Raw genomic sequence first — 13,482 nt, 5'->3', positions numbered from 1 at the left:
ACTCTGACTCGAAATCAACCCTACTCAACTACACTCGTAAAGCCCAAATCCGATTTTTTTTCTTACCTCTTCTGCCGTTCAGGCAGGCATGTAGTAGAGTAAATCCAAATCATACGAAAAGTTCATCCAACGGAAAGATTCCATACAATATCTATATGTAAGTCCAAAACAAAACTAAAATAAAGTCTGATAGCGAAAAGCTAAAATGAAACAACTCAAAAACCAGCAGCGGAGTAGCACTACGTGCAGTGGGGACTAGCGACTGGAACTCCCTCCTGACAGCATCAACCTGAAAATAACAACAATCGACAATTGATATGCAAAGTAAAGAAATAACACCTAGCACTAATCATGCGTACAGTCTCCTGATAAAGATAAAGGTAACTACAAAACCGAAGAAGACAGGAGAGAATCTGTACTAACCAGGACCCGGTAAAAGGACAAACAGTCCGAAAGGTATAGAAGACCTGTATGCATGTCAATCAAGGTATCCAAGCAATGTGCAGCATATAAGTGCAACAAACACAAACACAAACAGTAAATGCATCATGCATATGATGCCAATGTCATGGTCACCCCTGACGCCAGTCAGCCGACTCACAACAAAGGTGGGACCAGTGGGTAGGGCTGTGACAACCGTGCACTCGCAACACTACTCCTGATGAGTGATCGAGTGGACGGGATGTTGTCGGAGTACATACGTACTCCTACCCCAAATCATAAATGGGGGAGCGCAATGCTCTCAACTCCCGGTACGCTATGACGGGAGGAATCTCTAACGTGCTACACGCTGCGTCACACTACCCTGAGCGGATCAACGGAGCACCGGAAGAGTCAAACTGACGTGCTACCACGCTGTATCTCGCTACCCATGAGCGTCACAACGGAGCACCGAACAGTGATGAAACTGGCAATGTGCTCGACAATAATGGAGCAATCTATCGCACAGCATGCGATCATGCAAATGGTGCATGTCACTAAGCATGGTAATATACTAATCCAACCTCTGGACATATCATAATGTGCACGAAAGCGAATAAATCATATCAAGATATACTGATCAATAAGGTAGCAAACCTAGGTCCTGAACATGTGAAACGTGGTTATATCACTACCCATGAGCATGATAGATCAGGTACAAGACCAATACGATATGCAATCAAACAATCAATCAAACAGGTAACATGTATTGGGCAGTGATTAACCGAAATAAATAGGAAACACAATTAATGCAACATATTATTTTCATTACTAAGCATATCAAAGACAATAAGTCAAAAGTACCCGCCTCCAATAGGAAATGTCAAATCTGGTCCGAACACGACGTCGAGATACTCGTCTCGCGTCAAGGTCCTGTGATACCAACAGAGATATATTTTATTTAGCTAAAATTCCAATATAAATAGCTAAATAAAAAGCTCTGACACTAAATTAGGGTAAAACCCTAATCACATATCCTCAATTTACCTTTTTAAATCTAATAGTTAATTAGGGTTAGCAACTAAATCCCCAATCAACCCATTAGATTAAATCCAAACCCAATTCCCTTACCACATAAACATCTAACTACAAAACGCATCAAATTCCTACCCTTACCTAAATTCACAGCCTTGATTGTTGATCCACACACACGATTTGTTGTTGCCAGCAAAGGTATATTGCTGCTGTAAACAAATAAAACACCAATGTAATCAATTAACCCACTAACATAAGAATTTGCAAACACAGAACCCTACCTGCCTTACCCAAATCTTCTTCCTCTCTGTCAATAGGCTATAGAAATCTGTTGATGCTCGAAATCTTGTGGCCGACGACAATACAGAGGGAAGAAGGCTTGTTTACTGACACTAGGCAGAGGAACAAATTGGCTACCGAATCTGGGCAATTGGAGTAGGGGTATGCACTGCTCCGTCCGGCCTCAAGTGATGGCATCGCCTGGTGCGGCTCGGGAAGGAAGAGTCGGCCAGAGAACTAGGGCTCGACGGCGGCCCGGCGCTAGGGCAAAGAGGTGCGTCGTCGGCACCTAGGGCAAGAAATCGCTCGGCTCCTGCTCGGTGTCAGCAATGCTCGGGCACAAGGGAAACACCGGGGTCGCGATCGGGAACCGAGAACTGGCGGCTCGGTTGCTGGCGGCTAGGGCACAGAATCAGTGAGGAAGAAAAGGAAGTGGGTGGAGGCGAGGAAGAAAGGCTCGGCTTCACCGAGAAGAGGAGAAGATAAAGAGAGGAACCGCCGTGGCCGGCGGTTAGGGCACCGAAGGAGAAGGCACGCGGCGGCGTCGGGGAGAAGAAGGAAGGGTGCGGGAATGAGAAGAAACAAAAAAAAAAAAGAAAATAAGAAAATAAATAAGAAAAGGAAAAAGAGATAAATAAATAAATCTTTTCCTCTCTTAAATGGGTAGCCCAAACAGGCTTTCTCGAGGCCCCGTTTTTATCCCCGTGCACTCGTCCATACGAGCTCCGAAAAATTCCCGAAAAATGTCCAAAAATTCCGGAAAATTCCCTTATTAAAAATTATCATTTTTCCGGTATTTTACATTCTCCCCCACTAATAAAAATTTGGTCCCCAAATTTCGTTATCTACCACCAGCAAGTACTAATAACAGACAATAGAGTATAAATGCTGAATGGTAAATAAATCACATACCTCAAGTGAAAAGATGGGGATATCGAGCTCGGATAGTGTCCTCGAGCTCCCAAGTAGCCTCCTCGTCCGAATGATGCTGCCATCCGACTTTAACCAGTAGGATAGTCTTGTTCGCTAACTAACGCTCCTTGGGTCGAGAATCGTCTGGAACCTCCTCATCGTAATGTCGCTGGGCGGGATATCTGCCACATCGTCGGATCGGTACATATCTCCTCGGCATGGATCGTGAAATACATCGTGAGCGCCTGACAGGGACGGTGGTGCCAGTCGGTAAGCTACTGCTCCGATCCTCTCCAAGATCTCGAAAGGACCAATATCGCGGAGCTAGCTTACCTCGAGGCCAAATCTCTTCACCCTTTCGTGGGTGAAACTCGTGAAATACATGGTCGCCAACAGAGAACTCTAGTGGTCTGCGTCTCCGATCAGCATAACTCTTGGCGATCCTGCGCCTCGACATCCTCCGTCGATAGTGCGGACCAACTCTGCATCCTGCTGAACTCTATGAGGTCCCAACAATGAGCCTCTCCAACCTCATCCCAAAGGACGGGTGTCCCGGCAAGGTCTACCATACAACGCCTCAAGCGGTGCCATCCGGATAGCCGAATGGAAGGCATTGTTGTAGGCAAACTCTACCAATGGCGGATGGTCCTCCCAACCGCCTCCGAAATCCATAACACATGACCTCGGCAGGTCCTCTAAAGTCCGAATGGTCGCTCGACTATCCATCATGCATGGATGGAAAGGCATCTTGAAAGCAATTTGTGTGCTAAGGCTGCTGCGAGACTACGCGGAAGCGAGACGTAAACCGTGGATCTCTATCCGAAATGATACTCAACGGAACACCATGTAGTCTGATAATCTCTCGACAATACAAATCTGCTAATCGATCAAGGGAATCAGTCCTCCGAATCGCTAAAAAGTGCGCGGATTTGGTTAATCGATCAACGATTACCCAAATCGCGTCATGGCCTCGTCGTGTCCTCGGCAACCCTACCACAAAGTCCATGGTAATGTGATCCCACTTCCACTCAGGAATAGGAATCCGCTGAAGTAATCCTGCAGGTCTCTGGTGTTCAGCCTTCACCTGCTGACAGACAAGACATCTAGCTACGAAATCCGCGATGTCCTTCTTCATACCGTTCCACCAATAGGAACGTCTCAAGTCTCGATACATACGGGTTCCACCTGGATGGATCGCAAATCGAGAACGGTGTGCCTCCTGTAATAGCTCCTGTAAGACCGGATGAGACTGAGGTACGCATAGTCTGCCTCGGAAGTATATGATACCCTCCTCGTCTCGTGTAAACTCGGTCTGCTGCCCGGAAGATATCTGACTGCTAATAAACTGCAAATGCTGATCACTGGCCTGTGCCTCTCGGATCCTCGTCCTGATCGACGACTGAGCAACCATGGTAACCAGAATACCCTGCTCTGTCGGTCCCTGCTCCTCAAGATCTAACTCCGAGAAACTCTGAATCAAATCCGTGACTGAAGTCCGGTGACAAGCCAAAGTCCCTCTGGACTTCCTGCTGAGCGCATCTGCAACCACATTAGCTTTCCCCGGGTGGTAGCTAATGGTACAATCGTAGTCCTTCAGGAACTCCATCCATCTCCTCTGTCGGAGATTAAGCTCCTTCTGAGTGAAAATGTATTTGAGACTCTTATGATCAGTGAGAATCTCAAATGTGATACCGTATAAATGATGACGCCAAAGCTTCAAAGCAAAGATGATGGCAGCTAACTCCAAGTCATGAACTGGGTAGTTCTTCTCATGCTCCTTCAGCTGACGAGAAGCATAAGAGACTACTCTGCCGTGCTGCATCAGAACAGCGCCCAAACCCTGAAGAGATGCGTCGGTATAAAGTACAAATCCATCCTCTCCAGAAGGTAGCACCAAAACTGGAGCCGACACTAATCTCCGCTTCAGCTCCTGAAAGCTGGTCTCGCAATCCTCGGACCATATGAACTTCACGCCTTTCCTGGTAAGACGTGTCAGCGGCATAGCAATACGCGAGAATCCCTCGACAAAACGTCGGTAATATCCGGCCAATCCCAGAAAACTGCGGATCTCCTGAACTGACTTCGGCTGCTCCCAACCGGTGACAGCCTCGATCTTCTGAGGATCAACTGAAATACCTCTGCTAGAAACCACGTGTCCCAGAAAACCAACTGAGGATAGCCAGAATGCACACTTGCTGAACTTCGCGTACAGCTGATGTCGTCGAAGAATCTCCAAGACTATACGAAGATGCTGTGCATGCTCCTCCTCGGAATGCGAGTAGACCAATATGTCATCAATGAAAACGATAACAAACTGATCCAGATACTCCAGAAAGATGCGGTTCATCAAGTCCATAAACACCGCTGGAGCATTGGTAAGCCCAAATGGCATTACCAAAAACTCATAATGACCGTATCTGGTACGGAATGCTGTCTTCTGGATATCAGAATCTCTGACTCTCAACTGATGATATCCGGATCGCAGATCAATCTTAGAATACACTGATGTACCCCTGAGCTGATCAAACAAATCCTCGATCCGCGGTAATGGATATTTATTTCTGATGGTAACTGCATTCAGCTGCCTGTAGTCAATACACAACCTCATAGTACCATCCTTTTTCTTGACAAACAGAACTGGAGAACCCCATGGTGAAACACTAGGGCGAATAAATCCCCTGTCTAAAAGCTCCTGGAGTTGAACCTTCAGCTCGTTCAACTCTTTTGGTGCCATACGATACGGAGCTTTCGATGTCGGCGCGGTTCCCGGAATCAGCTCAATAGCGAACTCCACTGGCCTTCTGGGAGGCAAACCTGGTAGCTCCTCTGGAAATACATCTGGGTACTCACGGACTACAGGAACGTCGGAGAGCTGCGAACTACTACTGTCCTCAGTACTGATCAACGATAACAGAAAACCATGACAGCCGTGAGACAGCAGCTTCTGAGCCTGAATCGCCGAAATGATTGATATGCCGTCATCTCTGATGCTAGTGAAATCCCACGAGGGTTGGTTCGGAGGCCGGAAGGTGACCACCCTCGTCTGGCAATCAACGGTAGCATGATATACTGACAGCCAATCCATGCCAAGAATGATGTCAAACTCGACCATCTCCAATACTAGAAGATCTACCGTAAGTATAATGTTGCCAAAGTCTAACGGACAACCTCTGACCTCCTGGGTGACGTCTAAAGTATCACCAGACGGTAGGGAGACAGTCAATCGCTGCAATCTAAAAGTAGGGAATCTACCAATCTCCCGCATAAAGGTACGGGATATAAAAGAATACGAGCTACCAGTATCAATCAATATATCAGCGGAAAATGCATAAATGGAAATCATACCGCGGAAAACGGATCCGTCGGCTCGCTGCGCATCCTCTCTGGTAAATGACGACCGGTCTCTGGCGGAGGAGGAGGTGGTAACATTGCCGGTAATTTCTGCGGTGGCGCCGCTGGACTATGTGCGATAAGGCGAGAGGATGGTGACCGATCTTGTCGGTGGTGGGGCCGAGTCGCATCGCAGTCGGATAATATGTTCTGGAGCAAAACTCGGGTGCTCTGAAGCCGAGTACTCTGCCCAAGCATGCCAAATCTTGCTGCGGAGGGCTGCTCCCTGTGTGAGGTGTGAATCTCCGCCTCCTCGTCGAGACACCGACCGACTAGACTGTCCCCTCTAACCTGACTGAGCCTTCGGCTGACAATCTCGGCTCTGGTGCCCGAGCGGTTGCAATAAAAGCAAGTTCGAATCTTGTGAAGTGATGTGGTCTGGAACCACATCGAAACATCATATATTGGTGGGTGTTTCCGATCTGAGGAGACCGGAAGCGTCCGAGGAAAAGCGTCACGACGAGGCCTACGAGAAAACCCGGAAGAACTCGACGATCGTCTGCGACTACTCGATCTGCCGCTGTCTGCTGGACACCTCGATGTCGACCAGTATGCTTTCTTTTCTGTCCGGATATCTGTCTGCCGAGCTAACTCTATCATCAAAGCTCGATTCAATGCATCGAGTAAGATGTAATCCTAATCCGCAAGCTTTACATGCGGTAACCGTCAATCCTGTATAAAGCGCATCATGCGAGTTACGTCCTCCGCAACTAACTCTGGACAAAACTGCCGGAGGAATTGATATTATACTCGGTCCATTGGCGATTATTACGCCTCGGACTCATAAAATCACATCGTGAGCCATCGATAGGACGGTGGAAAAGCGGCTCTCAAAAGCCTCTCTGAACCTGGTCCATGTGACGTTGCGCTCACCAATAATAGAACGCTGAGTAACCCACCAGGCATTAGCTTCATCCCGTAAATGGTAAGCAGCCAGCTCTGCTTTCTCCCACTCGGAGCAAGCCATATAGAAGAAAGTCTGCTCCATAGTCTCTATCCATGACAGAGCCATACTCGGATCGAGATCTCCGCGGAAAAGAGTGAAACGAGTCTTCATCGACTCGGCCAGTGCTGGAATCCTAGCTCGTGCAGCGACAATATCAGTGAGCTGTGTTGGGACGGCTGCAGGAACTGGCGGAAACACTGGAGCTGATACTACAGGTGGTACCGCGGAATAAACCGGAGGAGGAACTCCCGGTGCTGCTGTATATACCGGAGCATAAGCCGTCGGTGGTACTGCCTGGGGAACAAAAGTGGTAGCGGAGTGCGGTGGGAATAAGGTGGGATATGGTGCATTGCTCTTGTGAGCACCGGGGCAGCGGTGTCGGGTGCTGTGGGTCCAGTGGCGGTGGTCTGAATACAGTGAGGTGCATGTTGGAGCGGATGTCGGGTACACCAATGGTACTCACGATGGTGCAGTGGCAGGGGTAGGCGTGGATCTGGTCGGTGTGGCCAAAGTAGGTATCTCTACAGGAGCTATCGGAATTTGAGAGCCCGATGCTCCTTTGCATCTGAGTGCATCACGGTGGCGGGCTCACTAACGATGGGCATCTCCGGCATATCCGGAGATCCGTGGTCCTCACGTGGTCGTCGACCACGTCTCGCGAATCTGAGTAGATCGTCTCATATCTGTTAAATTAAATTACAGATATCAATACCAATATAACAAACATAAAATAACAACATACCTATTTGCTGTCTGGAGATGTTCCGTCGCTGTCCAGTCCCCAATTTGACCTCAAAATTCCGAACGTACATATCGCCGGAAATCCAAATAAATCCGAAACGGAAATCCGAAACATAACCATATCGAAAATCCGATAATGCCCAGTTTGACTCGCAAACCTGGCTAACCCAAATATCCAGAATACCAACAACAGGTATTCGATAAATCTCCAGAACACCAAAAGCAGGTATCATAACCCGCTCTGATACCAAATAAATTGGTATCAGATAAATCCCGAAAATCCAAAATACGAAACAAAAGATCGTAAAACTGTGCTCTGATACCACTAAATTGTCACGCCCCAGAGGAGTCCCTGTCCGAAGAAATTTCGGCAGCATCTCCCCTGCACGGGAATAATAACAGTAAATAAAATCAATCACCACGCAGTTTATATATGTATTCAGCCTCTGACTGTCACAACCACGCAGTTAATAAAAGTAAACAACATAGTAATACTCTGACTCGAAAATCAACCCTACTCAACTACACTCGTAAAGCCCAAATCCGATTTTTTCTTACCTCTTCTGCCGTCCAGGCAGGCATGTAGTAGAGTAAATCCAAATCATACTAAAAGTCCATCCAACGGAAAGATTCCATACAATATCCATATGTAAGTCCAAAACAAAACTAAAATAAAGTCTGATAGCGAAAAGCTAAAATGAAACAACTCAAAAAAAACCAGCAGCGGAGTAGCACTACGTGCAGTGGGGACTAGCGACTGGAACTCCCTCCTGACAGCATCAACCTGAAAATAACAACAATGGAGGCGGGGTGAGTCCAACACTCAGCAGGTACAGTTGATATGCAAAGTAAAGAAATAACACCTAGCACTAATCATGCGTACAGTCTCCTGATAAAGATAAAGGTAACTACAAACTGAAGAAGACAGGAGAGAATCTGTACTAACCAGGACCCGGTAAAAGGACAAACAGTCCGAAGGGTATAGAAGACCTGTATGCATGTCAATCAAGGTATCCAAGCAATGTGCAGCATATAAGTGCAACAAATACAAACACAAACAATAAATGCATCATGCACATGATGCCAATGTCATGGTCACCCCTGACGCCAGTCAGCCGACTCACAACAACAGTGGGACCGAGTGGGTAGGGCTGTGACAACCGTGCACTCTGCAACACTACTCCTGGAGTGATCGAGTGGACGGGATGCTGTCGGAGTACATACGTACTCCTACCCCAAATCATAAATGGGGGAGCGCAATGCTCTCAACTCCCGGTACGCTATGACGGGGAGGAATCTCTAACGTGCTACACGCTGCGTCACACTACCCCTGAGCGGATCAACGGAGCACCGGAAGAGTCAAACTGACGTGCTACCACGCTATATCTACGCATCACAACGGAGCACCGAACAGTGATGAAACTGGCAATGTGCTCGACAATAATGGAGCAATCTATCGCACAGCATGCGATCATGCAAATGGTGCATGTCACTAAGCATGGTAATATACTAATCCAACCTCTGGACATATCATAATGTGCACAAAAGCGAATGAATCATATCAAGATATACTGATCAATAAGGTATCAAACCTAGGTCCTGAACATGTGAAACGTGGTTATATCACTACCCATGAGCATGATAGATCAGGTACAAGACCAATACGATATGCAATCAAACAATCAATCAAACAGGTAACATGTATTGGGCAGTGATTAACCGAAATAAATAGGAAACACAATTAATGCAACATATTATTTTCATTACTAAGCATATCAAAGACAATAAGTCAAAAGTACCCGCCTCCAATAGGAAATGTCAAATCTGACGCCGAGATACTCGTCTCGCGTCAAGGTCCTGTGATACCAACAGAGATATATTTTATTTAGCTAAAATTCCAATATAAATAGCTAAATAAAAAGCTCTGACACTAAATTAGGGTAAAACCCTAATCACATATCCTCAATTTACCTTTTTAAATCTAATAGTTAATTAGGGTTAGCAACTAAATCCCCAATCAACCCATTAGATTAAATCCAAACCTAATTCCCTTACCACATAAACATCTAACTACAAAACGCATCAAATTCCTACCCTTACCTAAATTCACAGCCTTGATTGTTGATCCACACACACGATTTGTTGTTGCCAGCAAAGGTATATTGCTGCTGTAAACAAATAAAACACCAATGTAATCAATTAACCCACTAACATAAGAATTTGCAAACACAGAACCCTACCTGCCTTACCCAAATCTTCTTCCTCTCTGTCAATAGGCTATAGAAATCTGTTGATGCTCGAAATCTTGTGGCCGACGACAATACAGAGGGAAGAAGGCTTGTTTACTGACACTAGGCAGAGGAACAAATTGGCTACCGAATCTGGGCAATTGGAGTAGGGGTATGCACTGCTCCGTCCGGCCTCAAGTGATGGCATCGCCTGGTGCGGCTCGGGAAGGAAGAGTCGGCCGGAGAACTAGGGCTCGACGGCGGCCCGGCGCTAGGGCAAAGAGGTGCGTCGTCGGCACCTAGGGCAAGAAATCGCTCGGCTCCTGCTCGGTGTCAGCAATGCTCGGGCACAAGGGAAACACCGGGGTCGCGATCGGGAACCGAGAACTGGCGGCTCGGTTGCTGGCGGCTAGGGCACAGAATCAGTGAGGAAGAAAAGGAAGTGGGTGGCGGCGAGGAAGAAAGGCTCGGCTTCACCGAGAAGAGGAGAAGATAAAGAGAGGAACCGCCGTGGCCGGCGGTTAGGGCACCGAAGGAGAAGGCACGCGGCGGCGTCGGGGAGAAGAAGGAAGGGTGCGGGAATGAGAAGAAACAAAAAAAAAAAGAAAATAAGAAAATAAATAAGAAAAGGAAAAAGAGATAAATAAATAATCTTTTCCTCTCTTAAATGGGTAGCCCAAACAGGCTTTCTCGAGGCCCCGTTTTTATCCCCGTGCACTCGTCCATACGAGCTCCGAAAAATTCCCGAAAAATGTCCAAAAATTCCGGAAAATTCCTTTATTAAAAATTATCATTTTTCCGGTATTTTACAAAAAAACTTAATTTGCAAAATTTATTAATTTTGCTAAAACTTTATTTAAGTTGTCCAAAGATTTCCAAACATTAGAAATATTTGCAACTTTTGTTTAAACTTTTCTGACAAATTGGAAATATATGCTTAATTCATTGCATTATTTTTTGATATATGTCAAAGGGGGGAGGATAGTGGGTTAGGTTAGAAAAATCAACTCAAATCAACTTACTTTACTGAATTTGCATTACATGTTTAATGCTTAATTGTATTTTTTTTTCTAACTTTAACCTAGATTGTCATTATATCAAAAATAGGGAGATTGTTGGTGTAGATTGCACTAATAATTAGGTTTTGATGTATAACAAATAGGCTAAAGTTAGATGTGTTGTTTGTCTAATATTTTTACCAAGTGTGCAGGACTTGATGGATCTAGAGAATTAAAACATTAAGCTGAAGTCCAGCTAGGTTGATAGATTCCACGAAGTCCAGATTGGTTGAGGTCTGGCAGAAGGAAGTTCAGCTAGGTTATAGCTAACACGAAGTCCAAATTGATTAAGATCTGGTAGGAAGAAATCCATATTGGTTGAAATCTAGTAGGAAGTCCTAGTGAGTCAAGGGACTTGACATCAAGGAAATCTGCAATTGGTAAGTGGAGGTAAACAACTGAAGGAGAGATCCAGTGAGGATGCGCTCCCAGTTAAGGGAGCAGTAGGTGTCGGCCCAACTTAGGTCCATTTAGGAAATCTAAGCTGAGACTTTGACTAGATCCTGTTCTTGGGGAGATAGGATCTAATTAATACTACTACCTTATTATGCTAACTTTATTTTACAGGATAAACATATTATAGTTGCCTCAACTAACTTTTTTTTTAAGAAAAGAGAAGGGTGTAAAAGGGTTATTACGGTGCCCGGAAGGGATCTGGCTGCTTGAACTCTGGATGCCCAGAGTTGGTCTTGGAGCCCGAACTAGCTTCGCTTGGACGGTTGCCTGGCCAGGCACTCGGGTGGTCCGAGCACCCGGAGCTGGTCTAGGCGCCCAGAGCTAGTCTAGGTGCTCGGACTAGAAAAGTTCATCAAGAAGCTGAGTTGAAGCGCGACGACTGGCCAGGCAAGGCTTGGGTGGGCCTAAATATACTTAACCTTATATATAGATCTCTTGATACGTGTTCGGTCGGGTAAAGGTTGAATGGATATAAGGTTCTCTATGAACACCCGGCCAGGTAAAGCCCGGACGGACCTAGAGATACTTAACCTTATATAGTTCTCGATATGTGTTCAGTCGGGTAAAGGTTGAACGGACATAAGGTTCTCTGTTAATACCTGGTCAGATAAAGCCCAAACAGACCTAGATATACTTAACCTTATATAGCTCTCGATACACGTTCGGCTGGGTAAAGGCTGAACGGATATAAGGTTCTCTATAAATACCCGGTCGGGCAAAGCTCGGACGGACCCAGAGATACTTAACCTTATATAGTTCTCGATACACGTTCAGCCGTGCAAAGGCTGAATGGACATAAGGTTCTCTATGAACACCCAGCCATGCAAAGTCCGAGTGGACTTAATAATATTTCATCTCATAAAACTCTTTCTACATACACTATCATTTGAATTAGGATAGATTGAATATATGACTCTTTGTATATGCTTGGCCTATTAAAGGTCGGACAAGTTTAAATTACCTGAAAGTATAATACCCCTAAAATATAGTTCTAATATACATATTTTATTATATGACTCCTCAAGTGAACTTATGACATAATAAGGGTATTGCATTAGTTTTTAAAGAAGTTCTTATAGTATTTGATGTATGGTTGAGTAGATTAATACAATAATAAGTAGTGCGACCGGCCTGGTGGAGCGGCTAAGATGCATTCAACACGCAAACAATAGACAACATTTTGATAGTCTGTCATAATTATCGGGGAATATTCCCTTGAAATCTCTTGTAAAAACTAATTGATTTCCCATTAATGAGTCAGTTATAACAACATTCTCCTTCAACAACTTCAGTAATGGTGCGGAGCATAAACGACAAAAGAGGTACATCTATGGGTTGAAAAAAGATTCTCGGAACTATTATGAAACACCCAAGTTGTACTTTCTTCTATCACCTAACAAACTCTAACAAACTGGGGACCACCTCACGATCACGGAGGTTATTGTTGGTGCAACCTTAGGTCAAGGTTGACTTGGTTGACCTGACTCGAGTTGACCTGACTCGAGTTGTGTTTTGATGTTTGACGATGTTTGACGAGAAGAGAGTTGTATTCTTGATGTTTGACAAGAATAGGTGTTCGGGAGATTGTAGGTGCAACCTTAGGTCAAGGTTGACCTGGTTGACCTGATTCGGGAAAAGTCCAAGCAGGGAGCTTGGCACGCGAAAAGTCCAAGCAGGGAGCTTGGCATTGGAAAAGTCCAAGTATGGAGACTTGGCTGGCACGGGAAAAAGCTTGGCACGCGAAAAGTCAAGTATGGAGACTTGGCACGGAAAAGTCCAGTGAGTGAAGGCGGTGAGAAAGTTCTAAGCTGGGATGTTAGGCGGTTGGAAAGTCCAGTGAGTGAAGCCGAGGCGGTGGGAAAGTCCTAAGCGGGATGTTAGGCGGTTGGAAAGTCACCGTGAGTGAAGCGGCGGTGGAAAAGTCCTAACTGGGATGTTAGGCGGTGAGAAAGTCCTAAGCGGGATGTTAGGCGGTGGAAATCTGGTGAGTGAAGCCGGTGAAAGTCCGGTGAGTGAA

General features: G+C 45.7%; 2 long non-coding RNA genes across 2 annotated transcripts; both read right to left on the bottom strand.

Moving 5' to 3' along the window:
- Positions 1 to 248: 248 nt before the first annotated feature.
- On the bottom strand, positions 249 to 2,191 carry LOC121968414. The gene is made up of 3 exons (XR_006108132.1): positions 1,746 to 2,191; positions 1,597 to 1,664; positions 249 to 289 (listed from the first exon to the last, which is right to left on the bottom strand). It is a non-coding gene; the product is annotated as an uncharacterized LOC121968414 (long non-coding RNA).
- A 6,275-nt stretch (positions 2,192 to 8,466) lies between these two features.
- On the bottom strand, positions 8,467 to 10,398 carry LOC121968413. Its single transcript, XR_006108131.1, has 3 exons — positions 9,973 to 10,398; positions 9,824 to 9,891; positions 8,467 to 8,507 (listed from the first exon to the last, which is right to left on the bottom strand). It is a non-coding gene; the product is annotated as an uncharacterized LOC121968413 (long non-coding RNA).
- Positions 10,399 to 13,482: the final 3,084 nt, after the last annotated feature.

The sequence above is a fragment of the Zingiber officinale genome, chromosome 3B (assembly GCF_018446385.1).
Source record: "Zingiber officinale cultivar Zhangliang chromosome 3B, Zo_v1.1, whole genome shotgun sequence".
Taxonomy (NCBI): domain Eukaryota; kingdom Viridiplantae; phylum Streptophyta; class Magnoliopsida; order Zingiberales; family Zingiberaceae; genus Zingiber; species Zingiber officinale.
The sequence above is the reverse complement of the archived record's forward strand: the minus strand, read 5'-3'. Positions and strand labels throughout refer to the sequence as shown.